Raw genomic sequence first — 27236 nt, 5'->3', positions numbered from 1 at the left:
TAATTACATCAACCATAAAAACATATTGTTAATGGGTTAAACTCAACTATTACACATGAAAGAAACTAACAAATAGGAAAACAAAGTGAAACCAAATTATGTGTTGAACCCGAGATATATATATCAACTATGCAAAACCCTCAATATGTTCCAAAAGAATATAATTTGTATATAAAGTATTTTCTGATAACCATTAAACAGGAAAATGAGGAAAAAGAGCTAAGAAACTATAAATTTAAAACAAATTACCTTTCTTTTCAAAAAACACAAGTCAAAGATGAAATCAAAACTAAAATTTTAGAATATGTAGATAAATATCAGTATTAAAATAATTGCCTAGCAAAACCCATGGGAGATACCTGGTAGAGTCTTGAAGAATAATTCTACTTTAAATATTTATGTAAAAACAACAAAATTAAAATAAATAATTACATAGAAAAGAAAACTTTGAAAACGTATAGCACCAAAACCCAAGAAAAGCAAAATTGAGGAATTAATAAAAATACAAGTTGAAATAAATGAACTAGCAAAACACTAAAAAACTATTAGATAAAATTCATAGAAATCATTATTGGAAGTAGCAATAAAATAAACCATTAGCTAAATGAAAGGGGGGAGATTCATGATAAATTACTTAGCTTAACTTTATGAAAATATATTTTAAAATCTGGATAATGTGATTGATATTCTAGATAATATAATTTGTCAAATGCCACAAGAAACAATAGAAAATTTTAACCACTCCTTTACATAGAAAATATAAAGTAAGCTGTCAGAATGCTACCATGACAATAGTAAGTACCTCATGGTTATACAATCATCCTAAAGATGGTTCCAAAGCGGTTCCGTAACTTTAGTGTCTATAAGAATCATTTGGAAAGCTTGTTAAAGCACAGATGACTGACCCCAATCCCAGAGATTCTGAGCCAGTACGTCTGGGATGAGGCCATGAATTTGTATTCCGACCACGTTTCTATATCAGTGGTTCTCAACAGGTGGAGCTTCTGCCCAGCAAGGCCACTTGTCAATGTTTGGCAATTATTTTTTTGTTGTAGCGACGGTGTGGGAGGTAGAGGCCAGAGATGCTGCTAAACACCGTACCACACATAGAACAGTCCCTACAACATAGAATTATCTGGCCCCAAATGTTAGCAGTGTTGAAATTATAGGTGTTGCTAATTCTACTGGTCTCTACATTACACTTTGAATAGTACTTTTCTAGAGCAAGAGTCAACAAATGTTTTCTCTAAAAAAATCAGATGGCAAATATTTTAAGATTTGTGGGTGACATACAGGCTCTGTTGCATACTCTTTGCTTATTTTTACAATTCTTTAAAAACATAAAAACTATTCTTAGCTCATAAATTGTACCAAAACAGATCCTTTTATAAATAGTAGAAATACAAACTTGTTGTAGAATACAAATACAAAGAATATAAATTCTTCCATAACATGATAAAAATATATTTTGCACTTAAACCTAGTTATCAAGATTAATGCAAATCGTAGCAGGTCATTAAAATCAGAGACAATGAAAGCCTCTTCTTATCACCACTTTTGTTCACATTTCTAGTGATGGTAGCCAATGTAATTATACAAAATAAATTATTCTTCTAAAGGTTGTCAAGCAAAATATAGTAGAAACAGCTGGATGATCACCATACCTATTTTTCTTACTTTTTTTGTGTACATATATAAGCTACATTTCCCAATAGGTATGGCCATATAATTGAGTTCTATAAAGCAAAACAGGAGCAGAAGTGAGGTGTACTAATTCCAAGTCTGTCTAATAAAAACATTCCAAGTCATCTTGGTTCTTTCTTCCCACATCTGCCTGCTGGATACAGAAAATCCAGTGTAGCATTCTGAGGCCTGAGAATGGGAGTTGGCAAAGTATGGCTCATGGGCCAGATTTGGCCCCCAACTGTTGTTAATTAGGTTTTATTGCACAGCCATGCTTTCTCATTTACGTATTGTCTGTGGTTGTTTTCAAGCTAAAACAATTATTGAGTAATTGCAATAGAGATTGCATGGTCAGCAAAGCTTAAAATATTCACTGTCTGGCCCTGTACAGTAAAAAATAAAAATAAAAATTGACAACCCATGCCCTAAGATGATGGAAATAGAAAATAGAAGAAGCCTATATTCCTGAATTAGTCCTTGAGTAGAGTTTACCTTCCCAATGTAGTCAGCATTAACTGGCTTCTGAAATAAACAGTAAATCTCAGTGGCTTAACTAAATAAAGTTTTATTTTACTACCTGCACAAATACAGCCTTCTTTCCTTTTGTCCCTACCACAGGCTTCTTGCCTGGAACCCCCTTCTCATCTGCTTTGGCTTCTAGCGCTGCTGCTGCTTTATCCAGCCCGAGCTGTGGCTCTTGTCCTGGAGAAGAATGGGGTTCCGGCACATGGGCTGGGGTTTATAGGGGCTTAGCTTCAACATGATCCTCAGACTTTCCAGTGGATTCTTCTTCAGGACTCTGTGATGAAACTAATTGTGTGGTGCTTGGTGGGCTCTTTGGGTCTCTGGGCTTTTCAACATTCTGCTCAGGTCTGTATTGAGCATCTTGTGCATGGGAAGGTGGTAGTTACTCTTGAGGGAGGCAGCTTTACTCCAGGTGTCATAAGGAAAGCACCTTCAATCCAAATGCAGATTCAGCCCTTATATCCACCAGGAGCAAGTTTCAAAATGTTCAGTTTGCTCACATCAAGCAGAGTAATTCCAGGGATGTTTCTGAAGGCTTTGATGATACCAGTGTCTTCCTTATAGATAATGCAAAGTCCCCTGCACTGGATACGAATATGGTTTCTCTTTTGCCCTTGCCAGCGCTCATTCACGGAGGGGCAGAGACCTTTTTTATATCATTCCAGGCCTTAAGTTTCTTAAGAAGCATAACAGCCTCCTTGGTTTTCTTGTAGCCCTCAACTTTATCTTCAACCACCAAAGGACACTTAGAATCTTCCTCAATTTGATGACCTTTAGACATGACTAGTGCTGGTAGGGCTGAGGCAGCCGGGGCAGAGCAGATGTGTATCGCTTCTGTGTTGTGTTCACTCTGCGGTGCCAATGGTTCCAGGTTTTGGTTGGTGCAAACATGTGACCCCCATAACACACGTCCCATTGGCCATAACGATGAATCTCACCACCATGAACTCTGGGAATTCGAGCCACAGCTCTGCCAGTACCCCAAGACTCAGCATTGGTTTGATGACCTGCCACTTCACTGCCACATTGAGCTATTTTTTTTTTTTGTGCAAGTTGGTGCAAACAAAGTTCACAATATCTGGTCGAATGGGAGTCTTGAACACAGCAGGCTCTGTGTACACTGATATCAATGGATGAGCATACACCTTGGTGTGGAGAGAAGGCCACACTCCTCTCAGCTCGGTGGCTCCCACAGGAAAAGGCTAAAAATGTCAGTTTTTACTAAGTCAATGCAGAAATTTAACTTCTTGGGATATTTTCCCAAGCTTATTATGTACTTTATACAGAAAAAGCAACATGTAGTCTTACATCTTATACCAGATGGATCAATGAAGTTAAAGTGGAAAAGAAAACATAAAAGTACTAGAAGAAACCATGAAAAACATCTTTTAATAATTTCAGAATGTGAAAGACCTTCCCAGCTATGATACAAACTCAGAATCCAAAAAAAGAAGAAAAAAATGAAAATTTCAACTCTATAAACACCACCAATGTCTGTGTATCTCCTTCATATATACATATAGAGATAGTACACACACATATACACTCACCATACACATGTATGTGTGTGACAGATAGAATAAACTGTCAAAGAAAAAAATAGAAAATATATTAGCAATAGGTATCATAGACAAAGGCTCATTTTCTTAATGTAGTAAAAGTTCCTAGAAATAAAGTAAAAATGAATATTATAAAGAAAATTAAATGTGCAAGCATGCAAAAAATGTTTAATCTCATTTATAATAAAAATATAAAAAATAGCTTAAATATTTTTCCATCAATCAAATTTCCAAAAATAAAAAGTGGGACAACACACAATGTTATAGAGGGTATGAATAAAAATACTCATATACATGGCTAATGGTAATGTAAAAATTGACAAAATTCCTACAAGTGACAATTTGCAAAAATCTATCATATTAAAAATTACTTTCCATTTTAAGGACTTTAAGTAATACATTTTACATGTGCAAAATGATGCAAAAGTATCATTTGTAATAGCAGAATATTGCAAATAATCAAAATGCTCATCATGACAGGGCTGATTAAATTAAGGTACATCTACATAATAAAATGTTATGTAGCAGCTATAGAAATGATGAAGGCCCTTGTAAGGAGACAGATAGATCAATAGATAGATAGATGATAGATAGATAGATAGATAGATAGATAGATAGATAGATAGATAGATAGATACCTAATAGATAGATATACACAAAATCAAAGACATATTTTTATGGAAAATAAAAACAAGGTAAAGAATAAAATCTGGAAGAAACCAAGATGGCGGCATAGGTTAACTCCGGAGTTTGCTGCCTCGAACAACCACTTCAAAAATACAACTAAAAGACAGAACGGACATCATGCAGAACCACAGGAAGGCTGGCTGAGTGGAAGTTCTACAACTAGGAGGAAAGAGAATAGCATACCGACTCAGAGGAGGCGTAACTGCTCGCTCTGCCCACCCTGTAGGTCCCCGGGGACCTGCCCCGCCCAAGCCCTGCACAGAGGCATTTGCCGGATAGCCTTAGGCAAATGCTAGATTAGCACCTCCCTAGAGATCCATCACAGAAGTTCTCCCACTGCAGACACAGCTGACTCTCACAGCCAGTTAGCCTGGAGGTCAAATCCCCCCAATATTAACTACAACAATCAAGGCTTAACTACAACAAAACTGCACACAAAGACCACAAGGGGGGTGCACCAAGAAAGCATAAAAAATAAGGAGACAAAGAAACATGACAGAAATGGAGGATATAGAGCTAAAAACCGCACTTTTAAGGTCTTTCAATAATTTTCTAGAAACTGCCGATAAATGTAGTGAGATCCTCAAGAAATCTAGTGAGACCCTCGATGTTGTGATAAAGAACCAACTAGAAATTAAGCATACACCGACTGAAATAACGAATACTATACAGACTCCCAACAGCAGACCAGAGGAGCGCAAGAATCAAGGCAAAGATTTGAAATGCAAAGAAGCAAAAAAACACCCAACCATAAAAGCAAAATGAAAAAAGAATACGAAAATACGAAGATAGTGTAAGGAGCCTCTGAGACAGCTTCAAGCGTACCAACATCAGAATTATAGGGGTGCCAGAAGATGAGAGAGAGCAAGATATTGAAAACCTATTTGAAGAAATCATGACAGAAAACTTCCCCCACCTGGTGAAAGAAATGGACTTACAGGTCCAAGAAGCACTGAGAACCCCAAACAAAAGGAATCCAAAGAGGACCACACCAAGACACATCATAATTAAAATGCCAAGAGCAAAAGACAAAGAGAGAATCTTAAAAGCAGCAAGAGAAAGAAACTCAGTTACCTACAAGGGAATACCCATATGACTGTCAGCTGATTTCTCAACAGAAACTTTGCAGGCCAGAAGGGAGTGGCAAGAAATATTCAAAGTGATGAATACCAAGAACCTACAACCAAGATTACTTTATCCAGCAAAGCTATCATTCAGAATTGAAGGTCAGATAAAGAGCTTCACAGATAAGGAAAAGCTAAAGGAGTTCATCACCACCAAACCAGTATTATATGAAATTCTGAAAGGTATCCTTTAAGAAGAGGAAGAAGAAAAAGGTAAAGATACAAATTATGAACAACAAACATGCATCTATCAACAAGTGAATCTAAGAATCAAGTGAATAAATAATCTGATGTACAGAATGAACTGATGATTATAATAGAATCAGGGACATAGAAAGGGAATGGAATGACTATTCTTGGGGGGGAATGGGGTGTGGGAGATGCGGGAAGAGACTGGACAAAAATCATGCACCTATGGATGAGGACAGTGGGTGGGGAGTGAGGGCGGAGGGTGGGGCGGGAACTGGGAGGAGGGGAATTATGGGGGGAAAAAAGAGGAACAAATGTAATAATCTGAACAATAAAGATTTAATTAAAAAAAGAATAAAATCTGTAGTTTGCTGCATTTTATAAAAAAGAGGAAAAACAAACATGTATGTCTGTGTGTACACTGACTAGCTCCAGAAGGATATATAAGTAAGTACTAACAGGGGTTGTCTCTGAGAGGAAAACTTGTTGGCTGAGAAATATTTCACTCTATGCTCTTTTGAACATTTAAAATTTTTCTCTAAAAAGTTAAATACATCTAGATGTCCCTATATACAGAATAGATTTAACAAGTCGCTATATAAATATTACATTTAAAATTGATATATTTAACATAGATATGTAGATACATGAAAAATTTTTATGCTTTCTAATAACTCATTGGTATGTAAATAAATGCACAGGTTTGCTTTTTATAATTTGAGATTTACAGAAAAAGAATTTCTTTCTAAAAGGGAGTAAAAACACAAACAGGCAGCCTTTGCAAAATGGAGACTAAAAGACAAAAAAAAAAAAAAGAGAGAATCTTAATACCTTCTATAACATCTATCTTTCTAGGCCTTATCATTTACAAAAAGGCATGGCCAACAAGAGACTGGAGCCAATGATATCAAGTGGCCTCAAACATGAGAAATATCTAAAAAATTATAAATAAGAGAGTTATAAGGCATCATTACAAACTATTAAGATTAATTTTTTTCATAGTTCAAATGTTACAAAAACAAATAATTTCAGATTGCCTACAGCCATTCTGATCACATTACTTGGAAATTTCAGGAAAGCTGTTGCTACGATAACTTCAAATCCATTATTTTAAATATGCCTTTCATGCTGGAAAATAAGACAAAGAAACCAATGATGCAGAAAAGACATAAAAATGTCTCTTCTTTTAAATATAGCAGTTTGTGGTTACTCAAACTCTATGTGTCCTGTGAGTCTGATCTGCTCTGAGCACATAATTCAAACACCCACCCTTCCAGCATTAGAGAAACACAAAGACACAAACTAGATTTTGCCCCAAATCAGTAAAAGACATTGTCTTGAATAGATACTCTAATAATTATGTTTCCAATATAAATAATATAAACAGTACTCTCAATGACCACTAATAATATAAACAATACTTTCAATGACCACATAGTTTTATATGTTTTTCACAAATTAAAAATACATGTTGACTAATAAAATGGGTCCTCTCAACTGACTATGATTTCCACGAATTCCTTGTGAGAAGGATTCTCACATTAACTGTTAATTGGCAATCAATACTAGAAGCTGTGTAATCACTGGTCTGCTCTTAACAAGTTTATATTTGCTTAAAATTTCATAATTACAACATAGTTTATTCTCCATCATGGGTTTATATATTCTCAATGTTTTTGTTATCAATAATAGCATCTAGCAATTGTAAAGATGGCTATGAGCTATGATACACATCTTGAGTTAACTGAGAACTGGGGAGAAGATTCTGGCACCCACAATATGCAGACCAGACAAGCAGCAAGCTTTGCACAATGGTGCCCTGGTGAGCTTCATTTACTTCTGTTCAGGTGGGCAGCATATTAAATTACTGAATATCAAGAAAATCTATCTCAGTGATTATGATTTCTTCCAGTAATCAGTGATAAAATTAATTTTTACCTTTCTTTGTTTTAAGGAGAGTTTAATGTAAGATTTATTTTAAAGATTAAAAAATAGAGCAAAGTAAAATAAATAAAGGTAAGTTGGTTGAGATGAAAGAAAATGAGGAAAGGAAAACAAAATGAAATACGAAGATTAGTGTAAGCTATACATTGCATGCCCTGTGCACTAACCCTGTGCACTACCCCTGTGCACTAACTCTGAATCAAGGGGTAAATATTTTAGAAAATTGATAGTGTCTGTAAAGCAAATACAAATTGATAGTCATGTAAAGAAAAATCACACTCTCTTTTCTTTAATGAAACTTAAGAGAAGTTTCTTCTGTGGGGTGTTTTTGAGAATGGAACTGTAATGTGATAAACATCCTGACAATTAATACAGTAACAAGTTCGTTTTCTTATCGGGTTGCTAGGTATAGACATGTGATCATTTCAAATTACATTTCAATAAAAACAATGTTGCAATGGGAAGAAGAGCCATCCTATATAATAAAAGGCTAAGATGCAAATCGACCAAATGGCAGAACGACCGGTTGCTATGACATTCCTGACCACCCAGGGGCAGGCTCTCAACACAGGGGCTGCCCTGGGTGGTCAGTGAGCTCCCACAGGGGGAGCACTGCTCAGCCAAAAGTGGGGTGTGGGTTTAAGCTGTCAGTCAGACATCCCCTGAGGGCTCCTGTACTGCAAGAGGGCGCAGGCTGGGCTGAGGGGCCCCCTCCTCCCCCCAAGTGCACAAATTTTGTGCACTGGACCTCTAGTCTATTAATAAGTATCTATGTCACTCTTTATGGCCTAGCTTAATCATAGGATCTATTAGCAATTTTTAATAATAACAGGGTAATACGTGATGTTTAATCTCCTAATACAGTGGTTCTCAACCTTCTGGCCCTTTAAATACAGTTCCTCATGTTGTGACCCAACCATAACATTATTTTCGTTGCTACTTCATAACTGTAATGTTGCTACTGTTATGAATCATAATATAAATATCTGATATGCAGTATGGTCTTAGGCTACTCCTGTGAAAGGATAGTTAGACCGCCAAAGGGGTTGCAACCCACAGGTTGAGAACCGCTGCCCTAATATCTGATGTTATCAAAAGGAGTTAATGTGACATTTAAGTGCTTTAAAGACATGGAAAGTTCATCCTGGGCATTATATAATGGAGAGCAATTGACCAAATGTGTATAATATGCTCTGTGGTTGGTGCCTAGGCTCAGAATCAGTGTACCATGCATTCTGGCTCCTGGATGGTCCCAGATAGATGGTCCTGAGGAAATTAGGGCTATTCTGAAAGCAATACAGTGCAACCTTCTATGGTTGATCAGAATAAAGCTGGCTAAAGTTGAGTCATGGCTTAGCAATTATGGATATAGAAGGTTGGGCTTTGGAACATTATTTATCCTGAAAGGTCCTCCAGGGCAGCTTGCAAATGGTTATTTGTCTTCTTATATAAGGTTGTTTGTCCCTTTTTTAGAGACAAAATGAAGTGTGTTCAGATGCTTCATATCTCAGGAAATAACACATGTCTGCTTTTGCAAAATAAAACGATGAACTAGACACCAAAGTAGAGTTTTTCTTAATTTCTTCCTACATTATCCATTTCTCCAAGACAGATTTTAGTCTTCTCTTCAGTTTCGTTTTCTGTACTTCCACGTTTCACAGATAGTTATAAGGCAGCTTGCATTAAATTTTCTCATTATTTGGTCTCTCTTTTCTGTTTAAGGAAATACAAAGAAATATCCCTCATTTTTCTCTAAAATTAGAGTTAAGTTTCTGTGATTTTTCCACTTTAATGGTTCCTCATAAAAGAAAGTACTTAATTGAGAAAGAAATATGTTGTCAAAATACACAGTAACACTTTTTTTTTTATTTCCAACAGTTCCTATTTCCAACGACTCTACCATTTTCTCAGAAGTCATAACAATGTCAGTACTGATTCTGACATTTTGTATATTCAGTGGTTATCACAGAAGCTAATCCTAAAGTCCAGTACAGTTTAGGCACCTGAGTGTGAATCTTCTCTTTCAAGGAAGGTGAGAGGTATACAGGTATCTATTTGGCAGTCTAACAGATTACATCAGCTCCATACAGTTCATGAGTTCTGCAGCACATGAAATCAATCTCAACGACCACTGCATATTATATTTTAAATGACCTCCCCCACCAGAACAATGTGCCAATATGCAGCCAACATGGCATATACACTTTGCTAATCTAATCAGACACCTCTGATGAGTTATCTATAAACACGCGCTGCTCCAGTTCCATCAGCATGCTTTGTGCTTTTTGTTTATAACATATCACTAATCATTTCATTCCTATCAAAGAGGAAATTTGGGGGCCTACGGTTTTTTTCTGTTTTCTTCCTGAAGACTCCTTTGTGAACAGGGAAGGCAGAGTTCTTTACTGATGCACACCCGTTTCATCAATATAATAATATTATATGTGTTGCCACTGACATTTTAATGAAGAGGGGGCAGCTACGTGCTTGAAAAACATTAAAAAAGAAAATGCAAATCCAGATTTCTTATTCTGACTCTAAGGTTGGGTCCATTTGTCCTTCCTGCCTTCATTTTCTTTGGTCCCAAATGGATAATTATGCTTATGTGTTTCTCACAAGAAAAGCAGTGAGGGTAACCTGGTTCTAAAGGATACATATTACACATACTAATGAGTACTACTATTTATTATTAGTAGTAGTATTAATGTTCTATGACTATGTCTAATTTTTTACATTAAAATTTTGGGAAATAATTGAAGTTGTATGTTTTTTGGAAGAAAGAGCATAATTCTGGAGACCTAAAGGTATGGATACAATTCCTGGTTTTTCTGCTTCCTAAGCAAATTAGTTACCTCTTCTAAGCCTTAGCTTTCTTGTTTGAAAAATGGAGATAATGATACATAGTTCATGATGGAGGCTGGAGGATTATGTGTGTGTATGTAAAGCACCTACTGCAGTATTAGGCACACAGGAGGCAATCAATTAAAATATGCTTACTTCCTGTGGGCTATCACATTATTTTTCTTAGTCCTTTACTCCCCCCTCTGCTGCACATCATTTGCCATGAGACTTTGGGTACCCTTTCCTGCCTCTTGACCTTAGGCTTTAACCAATGGGATGATTACAGACGTGATGTAAACAGATGATGCATGTGTTCTTGTTTTACTGACTGATTTCTTTGGGGCTTCGGTGATTACCAAGAAAAGGTCAAGTCCCAATGAGTCCATGGTCTAAGGAAGAAAAAAAAGGCATGTGGAACAGAACTGGATTCAACCTGCAGTTTGCAATCCAGCTTAGCCAAACCCAGACTAGAGAAGCCAGTCTCTAGCTGTGAAAATCCAATGTAAATGCAAGAATGATTGATGATTGGTATGACACTGACCATTGTGATGGATTGTTATGCAATGTTTTGGCAAAAGATCGTATATAGAAATGGGTACCTAGAATTAAAGTACTGTTATGCCAAAACCCCACTATATGTAGCACTGGTTTTCAGATCAGGCAGTGAAGGACAATAAACTACTATAGGAGGCTAGAAAAAATAAAGAATAATTTCATGTAGTGGTAAAATACTTGTTTAAAAAATGTTGCCTGTGATAACTTGGAGATAGAAAACATGCCTAACAAACTTGTGAACTTAGGGAAGCAGGTGTCCAGCTTGAATATTAGAAGAACGAGCAGGCTTCTGGTAGGAGTAGTTACCAAAGTGCTCCAGGAAATAGACACATTTGGGAAAGAACTATTGGTTTCCAAACAGATTAAGAGAACCTTCAGTAAGCTCAGAAATGATAGGTTTTGCTGGGCAGAAACATAAATTTTTCTTATTCTAGCCTCATCAATCAGTAAAATATCATCAATTAAGGTTTAACCTGAGACAAAAATCAAATATCTATCACGATGCCTGAAACTTGGAGGCATTCAATAATTTAAGCTCTCTTGGCCCTGGCTGGGTAGCTCTGTTGGTTAAAGTGCCATTCCAATATGCCAAAGTGTGGGTTCGAACTCTGGTCAGAGCACATACAAGAGTCAACCAATGAATGCACAAATAAGTGAAGCAACAAATGGATGTTTTTTTCTCTCTGTGTGTGTGTCTCTCTCTGTGCCTCTCTATCTCTCCCCGCTTCCTCTCCCACACTCTAAAAAATATTAAAATTTAATGTCTCATAACAGGACTGGTTTTATGTCATGTAATATTATAAAGCACTGAAAATTAATGAACTAAATTTTAAATGTATTAACATTGGTAAAATTTTAAAACATAATGCTGAGTGATAAAAGCAAACTCTGAAAAGAGTTATAGATCATGATGAAATTTATTAAACTTTTAAAACATACATTTAGTTGTTTTGGGGTACACACATATATATAAAAAGATATAAAAAAAGTATGCCTGGATATTAAACACACCAGCTTCAGGAGTAGTTAACTAGAATGTGAAAAGGAGGGGAGAGGATCGAGCTTTCACTCTGTTTGTAACATTTTATTCCTTTACAAAAATGTAATCTGAAGAAAATATAGAGAAAGGTTAATTCTGTTAAATATGGGTGATGAGTACATAGTTAACTTTTAAATTGGTTGACATGATTAAAACTAAGAATAATATTAAGTGGAAAAGAAGTAAAGAGCATGTCTTTTAGTATGTAGCTTCAGACTAGTCATTCAAAATTAAGATAATATTTGAATATTAAATTATGCATTTTGACTCTTGTATCATCTTGCTGTACATTGGTCTTAAAAATATAATTTTCACAATCTGAGACAAGGTTCTAGAAACTAGCATATTGTCCCTTGTGGACTGTGTGTGAATATAATGGAAGAGAACTCAAGTTATCCATATATTTGACTGACTAGCCACCAACACCAAAGAACTATAACCCTAATTATTTTACCAGTTAATTTTTAAGGATCTCTTGCCAGTACATGCAATCAGTTACCACACACTTACTGGTACTATAACAAAACCTGGAGGAAAGCACAGGTCAAGTAGGGGATTATAATTAAAGACCTGAATGAAGAAAGAATGTGTCTGCCACATGGAGCCAGGAGTTAGAAAACAAGCGGGTTGTTGTGCTCACGTTTTTCCTGCATAACCCATCTAGTTTCAACAAGTAGACAGTGCATACTTTCATCAGACTTTTACCACTGACTCACGAATAATCTCAATTTGCAATCGTACTTTGCATTTTCCAAGACTCATGTGCCTGAACTGTTTTCCTTGGGAGAGAACATTGAGAGAGGAAGGAATCAGGCCATGGAAGGAGGGAGAGAGAGTAGGAATGGTATTACCAATAAACAGCTCAGGTAACGAGTTACTGACTTTTGTAGTGTTGATGAATAAATTCAAACTTTTTCATAAACAAACAGGTTTTTTTAAAAAATCAGAAATGCTAAATGCAATTTCTAAAGCCTTAAAAATGCAGACACTTTTTAAAGCCATCATTTTTCTTAGGTAGATAAGTGTCTTGGGATCCAGTGGACATGCATGTTTACTATTACATAATGGCTCTCATTTACCCAACATTATGGAAAATGTGTTCTTTGCATATTAGTTTGTCCACACAATAACTTCAGGCAAGTCTTTTTAATTTGAAAATTTATTGTCCAAATCTCTATGCCCACAAGGTCACTTCGGGCAGCAAAGACTTTGATAATACAAAATATTCACTTACACACTGACCTGAAAGATTAATCCCCATTCAAATATTCTTCCCAGCTCCAAAAATAGCAGTAGCACATAGTTACAAATATGAAATGTTTCATATTAGACAAAATATGCTCATTTACGTAACTTTATTTCAAGAGAAAGTCATAAAAAAATCTTGTTTATTATTATAAAACTAGAGGCCCAATGCATGAAATTAGTGCAAGGGGCTCAGCCAGTGCAGACCTGGCTTTGTCTGGAAGGTCGTCCGGAAGGTCGTTCGGCAGTCCGGTCTAATTAGCATATAGCACTTTTATTCTTATAGATGAAGTTCTTTTTTTAAGTCAACTGACCTTTTTCTATGTCAAATTTTCTTTAATAATGAGCATCCTCTGCTCTAGTATTATCATAATTTTTAGATGAATAAATCAATGGCAAAGGCAGTCTTTCTCAATTTCTCTCATATTCATAGAACACTACACCAAGAACCTTTACAAATCCAGACCTAACTGACTTCCAAGTTAATGCTTTCAAGCATTATGTAGTCTAATTTTCCAGGAAAAAATAGTAAGAGCCACCATGTATAAGGCACAGTAGTATAGGCTCCTAAAGAGAGTGAAACAGACAGTAATTGTGAATGGAAACCATGGGAGCTACTAACATACGCAAGACCTTTGAAACTGAGAACACCTGCTCACCATAGCAGCAAGAATTACTACAAGTATGCCACTTCTTCCTAAGGAGCTAGAAACAAATTTGAGAGATTGAGTTCTGATATTCTTAAATTCATATTCACCCTTTGCATCCGATCTACTTCCGTTGATGATACTGAGACAAATCCATTAAAATGTATTATTCTGGCTGTGTAACCCATAGGTGTTACCAAGGGCATAGCATCCTATGTTACCCCTTCAATTCAACACACCAATGCAAACACTCTGCTAGACATGAGCAATAATAAATTGATTCAGATTTGATCTATGTCCCCAGGGTGCTCATAGAGATAAGCAATGCTCACTAAATTTCCCCATGCCCCAATCACTATGTAGCCTAAAACTATGCATTATGAAGAGGCTAAAAATAAGGTAAGCTATTGCAGATAAAGTACAGTTTGATGACATTTAAGCTGAAAGTGCCATAGTGCTAAGCAATGAAGGATCTCTTTTTAGTTCATAACCCAATAAAATACTTCATTGTACTCTACAAAGGGAATGCATTGGTTTGTCTTCCCCGACAGAGAAGGTAGAAAAGCAAAAAACTACTCATGTTTGAAAGAAATGAAAGTATTCCCAGGTTAGTTTTGTTTTTTAAGTAAGAGCATGCATTTCTAGGACATTTTAAAAGAGTACAAAGTTGCCTTAGAAATTGATAAATATTGGACTGACAATGAACTTGGAGCATTTGCAGAAGCAGTGACAAAAAACTAAGCCCTAAAACAAAGTAACACCGCTATTCCAGAAGAGGGTGGGGCATGCAGAGGAGGATCAATTGGACTAGGACAAAGCAAAACGTTCGGATTAGAACAGAAATAATGTCATTGTTCCCACTGGCTAATAGTATTCACCAATTTCTCAATGAAGAAAAAATTCAGTTTATAGCAGCACCCAGTACGTACTATTAATATTATTCAGTCTATGTTTAATGAAATAGATCATTGCATTAGGGTTCTCCTTTTAGAATGTGACTTATTCAATTCCTAATTAAGTAACAGTTACCATTATTCTAGTACTTACTGTATGCTAATCACTTTTCTAAGTATTTTTATACATAATTTATTTATCACTATAATCCTTTGCTATAGGCAATATTATTTTTTCAGTTTACAGTTGGAAAATTGGAACCACAGAAAGGTCAAGTAACAAGTTGAAGGTTACAGATAATGGGTGGAGGAGCCAGGATTCAAACAAGGCAATCTGACTCCAGAATTCATCCCTTCACACTGTGCTGCCAACCTTTCTAAAGAAAATCCATAGGTTTGATTACAATAATACATTCATCACAAAAATATTAATTGAGTACTGTCAGCCAGGTATTATATTAAGCATGTGGTTACAGAGGTGCATACTACTGGGTACATGTTTATATGTAAAAAATAAATGCAAAAGGTCTCACTATATATGTGACATCAGTGCAGAGGATAAAGGAGAGTGGTCAACATATTATAAACTGTTTGGCTACCTTCCCTGACTGTAGCACTTAACTCTGTTGCCTCTATTCACAAGAATAGGGGGGCATTAAGTTATTAGCATTCTTTAAAAGTTCCATATTAACATATTTATTTTCTTAAGTGCTACATATTACAACAGCCCTCTTCCCTCTCTCCTTTCTTTTGTGTCTCCTTTCCTTCATCTTCCCTTCCTTCCTACTTAAAATCAAGTCATATTTTTTGAGCAAACACTAGAACAGACCCTTTCTGCTTATCCTATATAATAAAAGCCTAATATGCAAATCAACTGAACTGCAGAAGAACTGGTCACTATGATGCACACTGACCACCAGGGGGCAGATGCTCAATGCAGGAGTGGCCCCCAGCCCACAGGCCCAGGCCAGCCAAGGTGGGTGCCAGCGAGAACCTTCCGATTGTCCCACCCATTGCTCCGCAGATCAACCCTGATCGCAGGCCAGGCCTAGGGACCCTATCCATGCATGAATTTCATGCACTGGGCCTCTAGTTCATTATAAACATGTAATACAATCTGTTAAGGAAAAAAAGAGGTCTTAGATAGATGACATCTTTAAATAGTTCAGAAATTTTCATTTCATTCTTGGATTTCTCTTACTCCTGACACATTTTATATCTTCCTTTTTATAACTGAAGATCCACACACAGGAAGAGGAGGCACACCTGCATAAACACCAAGCCCGGAGCTTGGAGCTGGTCTGCAGCCAGCACCGGGCCTCCTGCTCTCATGTTCCCTCTCACTTGAGCCCCATCAACACCTGAGGGAAATCACATGGCCCAAGAATAAAACCCTGAGAAACTTGGCAAGTGTGGCCAGGGCTCCAACACCTGGGCTGAATAAGGAAGTATCAAAATTAATATGTGACTGTTTTCAGAAACTTTCTTTTTACTTTCCTATGATTGAATATTCATATCAGGGTGGCTGATGAGAGACAAATCCACAGAGAACTATCTGGGCGAGATTAAAATGAACTGAATTTACTAAAGATATTAGGGAAGGGGTACAGAGGCAATTGATGGTTGACCTTTTTCAGTGATATTTGATGACCTGATACCAGTGAGCTTTTAGGTTGTGTGGATTTTTGTTTGGGGCCAATTCTTACTTTTTTTTGGAAGATCTTTGTGGTTAAAATAAAAGGAATCTAAAGGGACAGTGATGCCAAGGGCACAGCTGCCTATTGGGAGGTTATCCTATGTATTTCATTAGGTTCACTTAGGCAGAATGGAAATGGCCTGACCATTCTGGCTCTGAGAGAAGTTCTATTATTCTCATTCCATTTATTTACTATGTCTTCTCCATCTCCAAAGAGAGAATGCTCTTAGGTAGAGGGAGCTAAATTCAGGCCCTGTCTTAGAAAAGGCAAAAAGAGCTTCACAGAACTACAGAGAAGATACCATTCTACATTTGCAAAACCCTATCACAAAGTTCTAACAGCCCAGTGAAGGAAGTAAGGCATTTCCTATTATCGTACCTCATTTCCTTCAAGACTTCCTCAACTGTCACCACATTGGTCTTTCTTTGGCAACTCTTTATAAAACAGCAACCATCTTCCACCTTGCCTTCTAGCCACTCCTATTTCCTTGGTGGTTTAAGTTTTCATCAAAGTGTTTCACTCCATCTGGCTTATTATGTATTTATGTATTTATATGTTGTCAGTTTCACTCTAATAGAATGAGAATAGTGACTTTGTTTTGTTTGCTGGCTTATCCTTGAATTTTAGAATAGTTCCTGTCAAATTTAGTCAATGTCTGTTGAATGAATAAATGAATGAACATAAGGACTCAGAAGACTGTGACTTGCTCAAGTTATAAAGCTAATTGGTGGAAAACTCTAGACTCAGGCTTTTGTCTTAGAAATCTATATCTTATGCTCTTTCTATAGAAATCTTAAATGCCCCTTTGAGGCCTGATGCTCCAAAGGGTGAAGATATTTTATGAAGTGTTTAACATGTAGTAAGTACTCAATAAATGTTGTTGCCTCTGAATCTGAATAACTGAGAACGCTACCCACCATATAAATGTTATGATTTTCCACTTGCCTGAAAGTCTTTGAAAGAACTTCAAGGGAAGAATGGTTTTTAAGGAAGTCCAAAGTGAATAAGAAAAGGAGGTCAGCTACTGCAAATACTCTAAAATTCTTAAAGGAAAGCATTGTAATCACCATAAACTCTCTGGTAACTGCACATACCCAACCTGATTCTCCCTAGTAATATTTTTCAGGGTGAAATGTACTTTTGTTGTTGTTGAACTTAATGTATGCTTTTTGTAGAAATTCAGAAATGCACAGAAAAACATGTGTGAGAAAATCTAAATCCCCTGCATGCAAATCCTCTGTTTAAGAGTTTAAGAAAATATGACATCCCTCAGTATATATTTTCATTTCTATCATATACATGTATATAATGCATTAAGATTTTCATGTACATACTGCTTCACACCTGCTTTTAAAAAAACTTAATAATGAATCTTTACCATTTTTCATTTCATTGAGTACTCTTATAACATGAGTTTAAATGACTCCAGATAGCTTTTTGTATAAATGCAATATATTTTATTTAATCATTCCATATTTGTAGATATTTTACTGTTCCTAATTATTTACTCTTATAAACAAACCATGAAAGTGTAATATAAATAAATGCTTGTAAAATTCTCTGGTTATTTTCTTAGAATAAAACCCCTATTTTGAAATTGCTAGCTGGAAAGTATAAACACTTTTGAGGTACACTGTGGACCTTATATCTATCTGGGAAGATTATATTACCTTAAACTCTCTTTAACAATATAGTTCCCTGAGGTTTTACCAGTATTTTATTATTTAAAATGTATTTTCTAACTTAATAGACAAAAAAAATCTCTCATCCTTTTTTATGACAAAAATGTGTTTGTTACAGAAAACATGAAAAATCTAGTCATGAAAAAGAATAAAATAAAAATTACCCATATTCTAATACACATAAACAAATACTGTTAATACTAGCATGAATACATTCAGCTTTGGTTCTTTGTGTGCATATATGAGTAGCTATAGTCATATATCTAAATACAATAACAATTGTTAAGTGGGATGGCATCTATATCTTTTAAACTAATAATATCATGAACATTTTCTCCTTCCTATTAGTTGCTCATCTTTAAGAACATTTTAATGGCTGCTTAGTGTTCCAGCATACAAAAGAATTTAGCTTTCCAAGTCCCCTATTACTGACTATGAAGAGTAATTCCAATCATATTATTTGAAGCTTACTTAATTTTGATAAATGGATTTTTCATAGATTTAGTGACCATGGGTAATTCTTTAGTGATTTGCCTCATTTATATTTTTTTTTTCAAAAGATATGCCCATTTTTTTCTTGTAAGCAGAAATCCCTGCTTACAGGGATAGCTGGAAATCCCTAAACCAGGAGATCCCTAAACCAGGCAGGATAAGCAACAGGTCATGGAGGCGCTTTCACGTGGCCATGCAGAGGAGAACAGCATTGTAGTCACCCCAGTTCAAAGAATCTCATTCAAGCCTAATGAGTCATCTAAGCCTGTTACTGGAAAACAGGAAGTTTCAATTTCCAATCCAATTTTGACATCATCTGCTTTAGTAGTCTAAGACAAAAAGTAGTTCTACAGACTTAATTCTGACCAATAGATGGAATAGTTACTGAACTGCCTTACCAGGATTTGCAAAGATGTGCACCATCTTTTTAGCAGTCCTAAAAACACTAGGAAAAGTGAATGAGTCTCCATTTGCTCAGTGTATTACCAGGTTTCAACTTAAAAATAATAATGTTTCCTAATGGAAGCTTCAACTTTGAAGAAAAAAATTATATGGATACCTAATTGATTCCGAGAGACTAGCCCATCATCCCTAATAACCTAACTAACTACCTGAATTTGCAAAACAGAAGAACAGTACCTACACAGATGCATTTTGAAGGTAGTCAATTACCTCCAATATGTTCTTATATTTTCAGCACTTCAAATAAATGATATTATCAAGGACAATTTATTATGTGCATTTTCTTATCTTCCAAGTTAATACAGGACAAAAGGCCGTGTTAATTAAGTAAAAATTTAACTTTAGTTTCTTCTGAAAATGGAAAATTTTAGTTTGCTTACAACGATTAAGCAGTTTACTTCCTCATAGTACCATGAAGTGTAACTAAATAAATGGGCTGGTGCATTTAGAAAAGCAGCATCTTGCCCATAAATGTGGCTGAAAATGAGTTTTTATGAGCTTGAAATAGAAAATAATCCCTAACATATTAGACATTTAAACAGGACAGCTTGATGCAATGAGGTGGCAATGATTCATCAAAGACACTTTTCTCAATTTCATGACAAAATACTTACTGAAAGATTTCTCTCTAAAATCTAATATTTGGGACATACAATGGAAATCCTTTTTATCAAGGAACATCAAGAGAAAGATATTCAGAACTTTCTATGGCAACAAAAGAGAGGCCACTGTGTGATTCCCCAAAGCAGCTGAATTAAAAATACCACAGAGGATTTAGTATAAGACAATAATTATATAATTTTGGATTTATTAGTGCATTATTGTGCCATTTGCTTTCACTTATAATACCTTAATTTAAAATCATATTGTAAAATAATTTTAATATAGACTAATATGTGAACTACATGAGTTAAAAAATGGTATTGTGGTGAGGAGGGAGGATGTGGTAGCAACACTATTAGATTTTTGTATGAAAATTAGTCTATTGAACGCCAGTAACATATTTGTATAACTTAACTCTGTGTTTGAAAGCAGCCGGACATTCTTACAAAATAGAATTATGATTTCTTCCTTTACTAGTAAAACTTGTAAAACAAAATAGTTGGTGGAAGAATGATTAATAATGCTGTAAGCTTTGAAATCACTTTCTCTCCAATACCACTCAAATGTTTCCTTAAACTTTTGTGTTTCTTTAGAAAAAGCGAGCCTCATAAGCTGTCTATCTGGTCATTTGCTTTGATGATCACATTTTGCCTTAGAAATTATGTGAGATATGACATATTTTCCCCTTCAAATGCTTCCTTTTTTATGTTTAATGCAGAATTTTATCTGGAAATAGTAATGTAAACATCTCACTAAAAGCCCTATTACACAAAAAGATTCTGGCTATCTTCCCTTATCCTTACTTAGAAAAGCCATGCTCCCCAACACAATTTATAGATTCAATACAATCCCAATCAAAATCCCAGCAATTCGTTTGTGGATACCTACAAATCAAGTTTATATGAGAGAACAATGACCCAGAATTGCCAGCACAGCGCGATACTAAAAGAGAGCAAAGTCAGAAGATGGAGACTACCTGACTTCAAGACTGACTATAGAGCTATGATAATCAAGACAGTGTGATATTGGCAAAAGAAATCAATGGAACAAAATGGAGAGTGCAGAAATAGACCTCCAGGAACATAGACAACTGATCTTTGACATGGGAGCAAAGACAACACAATAGAGCAGCGGTTCTCAACCTTCTGGCCCTTTAAATATAGTTCCTCATGTTGTGACCCAACCATAAAATTATTCTTTTTGCTACTTCATAACTGTAATGTTGCTACTGTTATAAGTCATAATGTAAATATCTGATATGCAGGCTGGTCTTAGGCGACCCCTGTGAAAGGGTCATTCGGTCGCCAAAGGGGCCGCGACCCACAGGTTGAGAACCGCTGCAATAGAGCAAGGATAGTCTTTTCAAAAAATGGTGCTGGAACAACTGGACATCCATATGAAAAAAAAAAAAAGTTACTAGACACAGACATTACACCCTTCACAAAAATTAACTCCAAATGGATCATAGACCCTAATGTAAAACGAAAAATGATAAATGTCTAGAAGACAACATAGGAGGGAACCTAGATGATCTTGGGTATCATCATACCTTTTATAGATACAATACCAAAGACACAATCCATGAAAGAAATAATTTATAAGCTGAACTTCATTGATATTAAAAAACTTCTGCTCTGTGTAAGATAGTGTAAAAAAATGAGATAAAAAGCCACAAACAGGGAGAAAATACTTTCAACAGACACACTGATAAACAAGTTATCCAAAATATACAAAGGGTTCTTGAAATTCAACTGTAATCTGCTTTTAAAATGGGCCAAAGATCTTAACAAACACCTCACCAAAGACATACAGAGAGAAAATGAGCCTATGAAATGATGCTCCATATCATAGGTTATCAGAGAAATGCAACTTAAAGCAACAGTGAGATACCACTACACACCTCTTAGTATAGCCAACACAGACAGCACCAAATGCTGGCTACACTGTGGAGCTCTCATACACTGCTGGTGGGAATGCAAAATGGTAGTCATTTTAGAATTCAGTTTTGCAGTTTATTACAAAACTAAACATACTCTTTTCATACGGTCCAGGAATCATGCCAAAATTTCACCGAAAATGACAAAATTCAGTATTAACTGCCTCGGAACCTAGGTATTTTCAACATTGTTAATATGCATATCGTGAAAATAATTCTTCAAGAGTTCTCAACTGAAGGCACTTGGCAAGGTGTGGAAACATTTTTGTTTGTCACAACCTGGGGAGGGAGAGCTAATGGCATCTGGTGGGTAGTGGCCAGGGATGCTGCCGAACACCCTGCCATGCACACACAGCAAAGAGTTGTCCAGCCTCTAATGCCAATGCCACTGAAGTTGACAAACCCTGCTAAACATAAAGCGGGTTAAAGGGGAAGTCAAATAGAAGAGGTTGCTTCCCGTAACACTGAGCGATTAGTTATATAGTGAATGAGTTTTGACATAGGAGGAATATCAAAGTTTGTTTCCAAGTGTCCCTTTAGTCACCCATTTATCTAACAAATATTTTTTGAGCACCTATTATGTGCCAAGAACTCTGTGAGTTCCTAGGGATACAACCTTAAACAGAATATAACAGAATACAATTTTGCTTTCACAGAATTTACGTTTTAGTTAAGAAATAGAAAACAAAATAATAAATTAAAAAATATTGACTGTAATGAATGGCATAAAGGATAGACACAAAAGGGGCTCTTATAGAATGTTGAGAAGAATTAATTAAAATGAATAAAATATGCTCACCATGTCGTAATATCACTGCAGTGTTTGGGTTAAAATAAATACATTCTTTTGTGCTATAAAAGCCACCCTAACAGCATATTCAAATCTTATTCACCACTTACCAACAATCTTGCTGAAGAAAAAAGGCTGATTTGAGCATCCATCTCTTAAATCCTTTTATAAATGATCACCAGAAGGCAAAACCAAAAAAGACTTTTCAAGCCTTGCATAATTTGAATACATTGCCCCAGGAATGTTAAAAAAAAAATGTTTTTGTGGGAGTTGCTAACAGAGTTGAATAAGTATAGTATATTATGTGCGCCTTCCATGAAAAGTATATTGATTGACATCACATTACCAAGGAGAAACAATACAAGTTCTTCAAGTGAGTAGCTCAGCACAGAAATGCCTGAACTATGAATATACTTCACACATGGGGTTTTGCCTTCCCAAGAAAGATAAGTGCTTTCTCTAAGACACTTCAATGCAAAGATTATTCTATGTCACATTTGGATGTGCTGTGCCGTCTAGATCTCTCCCTGTGATAGATACAGGCCCCATCTCCTCTCTCCTCACCCAGTTACACAGTGGCCTTCCTATTTCTTGCTTTTCTGAAACCCATTCTCCACGTAGTAACCACAGTAAAATTTTTAACATAAATTGGATTATATCACTTCCCTTAAAACTCTTCAATACATTTTCCTGTTACATAATAGGAAAAACGAATATCCTTAATGTGCTTAACAAGAGCCTAGATGATCTGGTCCCAGCTCCAGAGGCTTCTGCCCCTGTCACTGAAGTGCTCTGCATCAGTCACAGTTATTTCCTTTCTGTGTCTACAACAAATACCCCAACCTCTTTTCCAACCCATGGCCTTCGCACCTGCTGTTTCCTTTTACCATCTGAACCTTAAATCTGCAACCCCATCTCCTAATTCTTTATTCCAGTACACTGGCTTCTTTTTCCCTCTTTATAACACTTAACACAATTTATAACTATATATTTATCATCTGTATTCTCAAATAAGATGCTACCTCCATGAGGCAAAAACCCTGCCACCCGATCCTCAATTTTAGTCCCAACATCTAACAGGTTGTTGGGTATACCATGAGGATGAAATTTATATTAAATTAATGAACATTAATGTGAAATGAATTCATTTTTTAAAAATGGTGTTACCTTTGCAGAGCACAATTTGCAAAACATCTACCATTACATACTTACAGAATGTATTAAGGGCATCCTATATAATAAAAGCCTAATATGCTAAGTGTCTGGTCATCTGGTGACCGGTCGACTGTTCAACCAATCAAAGCATAATATGCTAAGGCTGCTCAACTCCTTGCTATGATATGCACTGATCACCAGGGAGCAGACGCTCCGACCGGTAGGTTAGCTTGCTGCTGGGGTCCAGTTGATCTGGACTGAGCAAGATGGGCCAGACACACCCGGGAGCCCTCCTGCAGTCCCTCTCCAGCTGGCCAACCTCCCAAGTCCCTCCCTGGTCGGCCCTGATTGCCCTGATAAGTACTGGGCCAGATGAGGCCAGACACACCCTGGAGCCCTCTTATGGTCCCTCCCCAGCCCTGATCCCTGATCGTGCACTGGTGGAGTCCCTCGGCTTGGCCTGCACCCTCTCACAATTCAGGACCCCTGAGAGGATGTCTGAGAGCCGGTTTCGGCCCGATCCTGAAGGCCACTCCCCTCGGGAGGGCGCCAGACTCAGGGCTCATAGCTGGCAACCGCTGCTGCAGCTGCTCCAGCCTCTCCCAATTGGACTGATTGGGCGCAAGCCTGCGGCAGGCTCAGTGGGGCCGGAATGAGTGGGAGCAGGAGGTAGGAGATGCAGGCGGTGTTGGACTGAGGGTTTTGGCCAGATCCCTGCAGGCCATCCAGAGGGATCCCACCCATGCCTGAATTTGTGCACTGGGCCTCTAGTACTATATAATAGTAAATAGAAATAGTAGAATTTTACTTAAACTTGAATTTTACATGTAGAAATTGTGATACATATAATATAAAACTGTACATCCATTTAAAGCAATTCACATGTGTCTCTTAGGGGAAAATTTTTTTTTCAATAAAATCATGAGGTGCAATGTTATTACATCAATGTCACCAAAGTGTCGTTTTTCATATAACATCTATTATGAGGGGTCACCTGAGTAAACAAACCCAATGAAAGTTTTCCATCCAATAACCAAGGATTTCCCTGTAAGGTAAAGAGGACTCTGCTCTATGAATCTGTGATGGACCAGGTTAATTTTCTGACATTGTTTACTGATTTCTTTTTCCCAGAGAAGACACACAGTACAGAGGGAAAAGGACTGAAAGACCAAGAGGAGCTGAGCTCTGTTTCCAGCTCTTAGGGAAGGTGCTCAACACCACTAGGTCCCAACACCCTCATTTTGTCTTATGTTTTAATACTTAAAACAGCACCCTCTCCTAAGCATGTCTCCTGAGTAAGACAGCTATCACTTCCTCTCTTTAACTCCTCCTTTCTCTCACTGATAGAGGCAGGACAAACCATTAAACCTGTATTGTCTTATATGATAACCACCAGCCACACGTGGCTACTGAAAATTTGAAATGTGGCTAGTTGAAGTGCTTTGCATGTAAGATACACATAGATTTTGAAGATGGAACAAAGAAGAAATGTAAAATATCTCAATGATTTTTATAATCATTACATGTTAAAATTTTAAATTTTTAGAAGCACTGGATTAAATAAAATAGAATAGTAAAGTTGATTTTGCCTGTTTATTTGATTCTTTTAAATTAGTCTCCAGGATTAAATGCACTCACCATTAAAATACCAAGGGCATATTTCACAGACCTAGAACAAACTCTCTAAAAATTCATCTGGAATAAAAAAAGACCCCGATTAGCCACAACAATCCTGAGAAAGAAGAACAAAGTTGGAGGGATCACAATACCAGACATCAAGCTATATTACAAAGCCACTGTCCTCAAAGCTGCCTGGTACTGGCACAAGAACAGACATATAGGCCAATGGAATAGAAGAGAGAACCCAGAAATTGACCCAAACCACTATGCTCAATTAATATTTAACAAAGGAGGCAAGAGCATACAATGGAGTCAAGACAGTCTCTTCAGTAAATGGTGTTGGGAAAATTGGACAGATACGTGCAGAAAAATGAAACTAGACCAGCAACTTACACCATACACAAAAATAAACTCAAAATGGATAAAGGACTTAAACATAAGATGGGAAGCCATAAAAATCCTAGAGGAATCCACAGCAAAATTTCAGAAATATGTCATAGCAATTTCTTCACCAATACAGCTCCTAGGACAATGGAAACTAAGGAGAAAATAAACAAATGGGACTACATCAAAATAAAATCCTTCTGCACAACAAAAGAAACCATCAACAAAACAAGAAAGCCTACTGCATGGGAAAACATATTTGCCACTGTTATCTCCAATAGGGTTTAATCTCCAACATTTACAGGGAACTCATACAATTTAACAAAAGGAAGATAAACAATCCAATAGCAAAATAGGCAAAGGACCTAAATAGACACTTTTCAAAAGAGGACATGCAGAAGGCCCAGAGACATATGAAAACATGCTCAAAGTCACTAATCACCCGAGAGATTCAAATCAAAACGACAGTGAGATACCATTTCACCCATGTTAGAATGGCTATCATCAACAAATCAACAAATGACAAGTGCTGGCGAGGATGTGGAAAAAAAAGGAACCCTCATACACTGCTGGTGGGAATGCAGACTGGTGCAGCCACTTGGAGAACAGTATGGAGTTTCCTCCAAAAATTAAAAATAAAACGTCCATTTGACCCAGTAATTCCACTTCTAGGAATATATCCCAAGAAAACAGAAACACCAATCAGAAAGGATATATGCATCCCTATGTTCACAGCAGCACAATTTACAATAGCTAAGATTTGGAAACAGCCTAAGGCCCATCAGATAAGTGGATTAGAAAACTGTAGTACATCTACACAATGGAATACTATGTTGCTGTAAAAAGGAAGGAACTCCTACCACTGGCAATAGCATGGATGGAACTGGAGAGCATTATGCACAGTGAAATAAGTCAGTCAGACAAAGATAAATATCACATGATCTCATTCATTTGTGGAATATCATGAACAACATAAATTGATGAACAAAAACAGAGACAGAGAAGCATCAATCAGACCATCAAATCTCAGAGGGAAGGCAAGGGAGGGTGGGGGGAAAGGGGAGTGATCAACCAAAGGACTTGTATGTATGCATATAAGCATAACCAATGGATACAGACACCAGGGGGGTGAGGGCATGAGCTGGGGGGGAGGGGCAATAAGGGGATAAGGACACATATTTTTTTAAAAATATATTTTATTGATTTTTCACAGAGAGGAAGGGAGAGAGATAGAGAGTCAGAAACATCGATGAGAGAGAAACATCGATCAGCCGCCTCCTGCACATCTCCCACTGGGGATGTAGCTGCAACCCAGGTACATGCCCTTGACCGGAATTGAACCTGGGACCCCTCAGTCCACAGGCCAACACTCTATCCACTGAGCCAAACCAGTTTCGGCCATATTTAATACCTTAATCAATAAAGAAAAAAATTCTTTATAAAAAAAAAAAAAAACTTTTAAATTCCTGATGTGGCTTGCCTTT

At 36.7% G+C, this 27236-nt stretch overlaps 1 protein-coding gene and 1 pseudogene across 8 annotated transcripts in view; both read right to left on the bottom strand.

Moving 5' to 3' along the window:
- ARHGAP24 (Rho GTPase activating protein 24) overlaps positions 1-27236 on the bottom strand; it is a 472122-nt gene that overhangs the window by 335809 nt on the left and 109077 nt on the right. The window lies entirely within an intron of this gene.
- The window catches only part of LOC118665298, a 49842-nt pseudogene continuing 23138 nt past the window's right edge, over positions 533-27236 (bottom strand).

The sequence above is a fragment of the Myotis myotis genome, unplaced genomic scaffold (genome assembly GCF_014108235.1).
Source record: "Myotis myotis isolate mMyoMyo1 unplaced genomic scaffold, mMyoMyo1.p scaffold_m19_p_1, whole genome shotgun sequence".
NCBI classification, from domain to species: Eukaryota; Metazoa; Chordata; class Mammalia; order Chiroptera; family Vespertilionidae; genus Myotis; species Myotis myotis.
The sequence above is the reverse complement of the archived record's forward strand: the minus strand, read 5'-3'. Positions and strand labels throughout refer to the sequence as shown.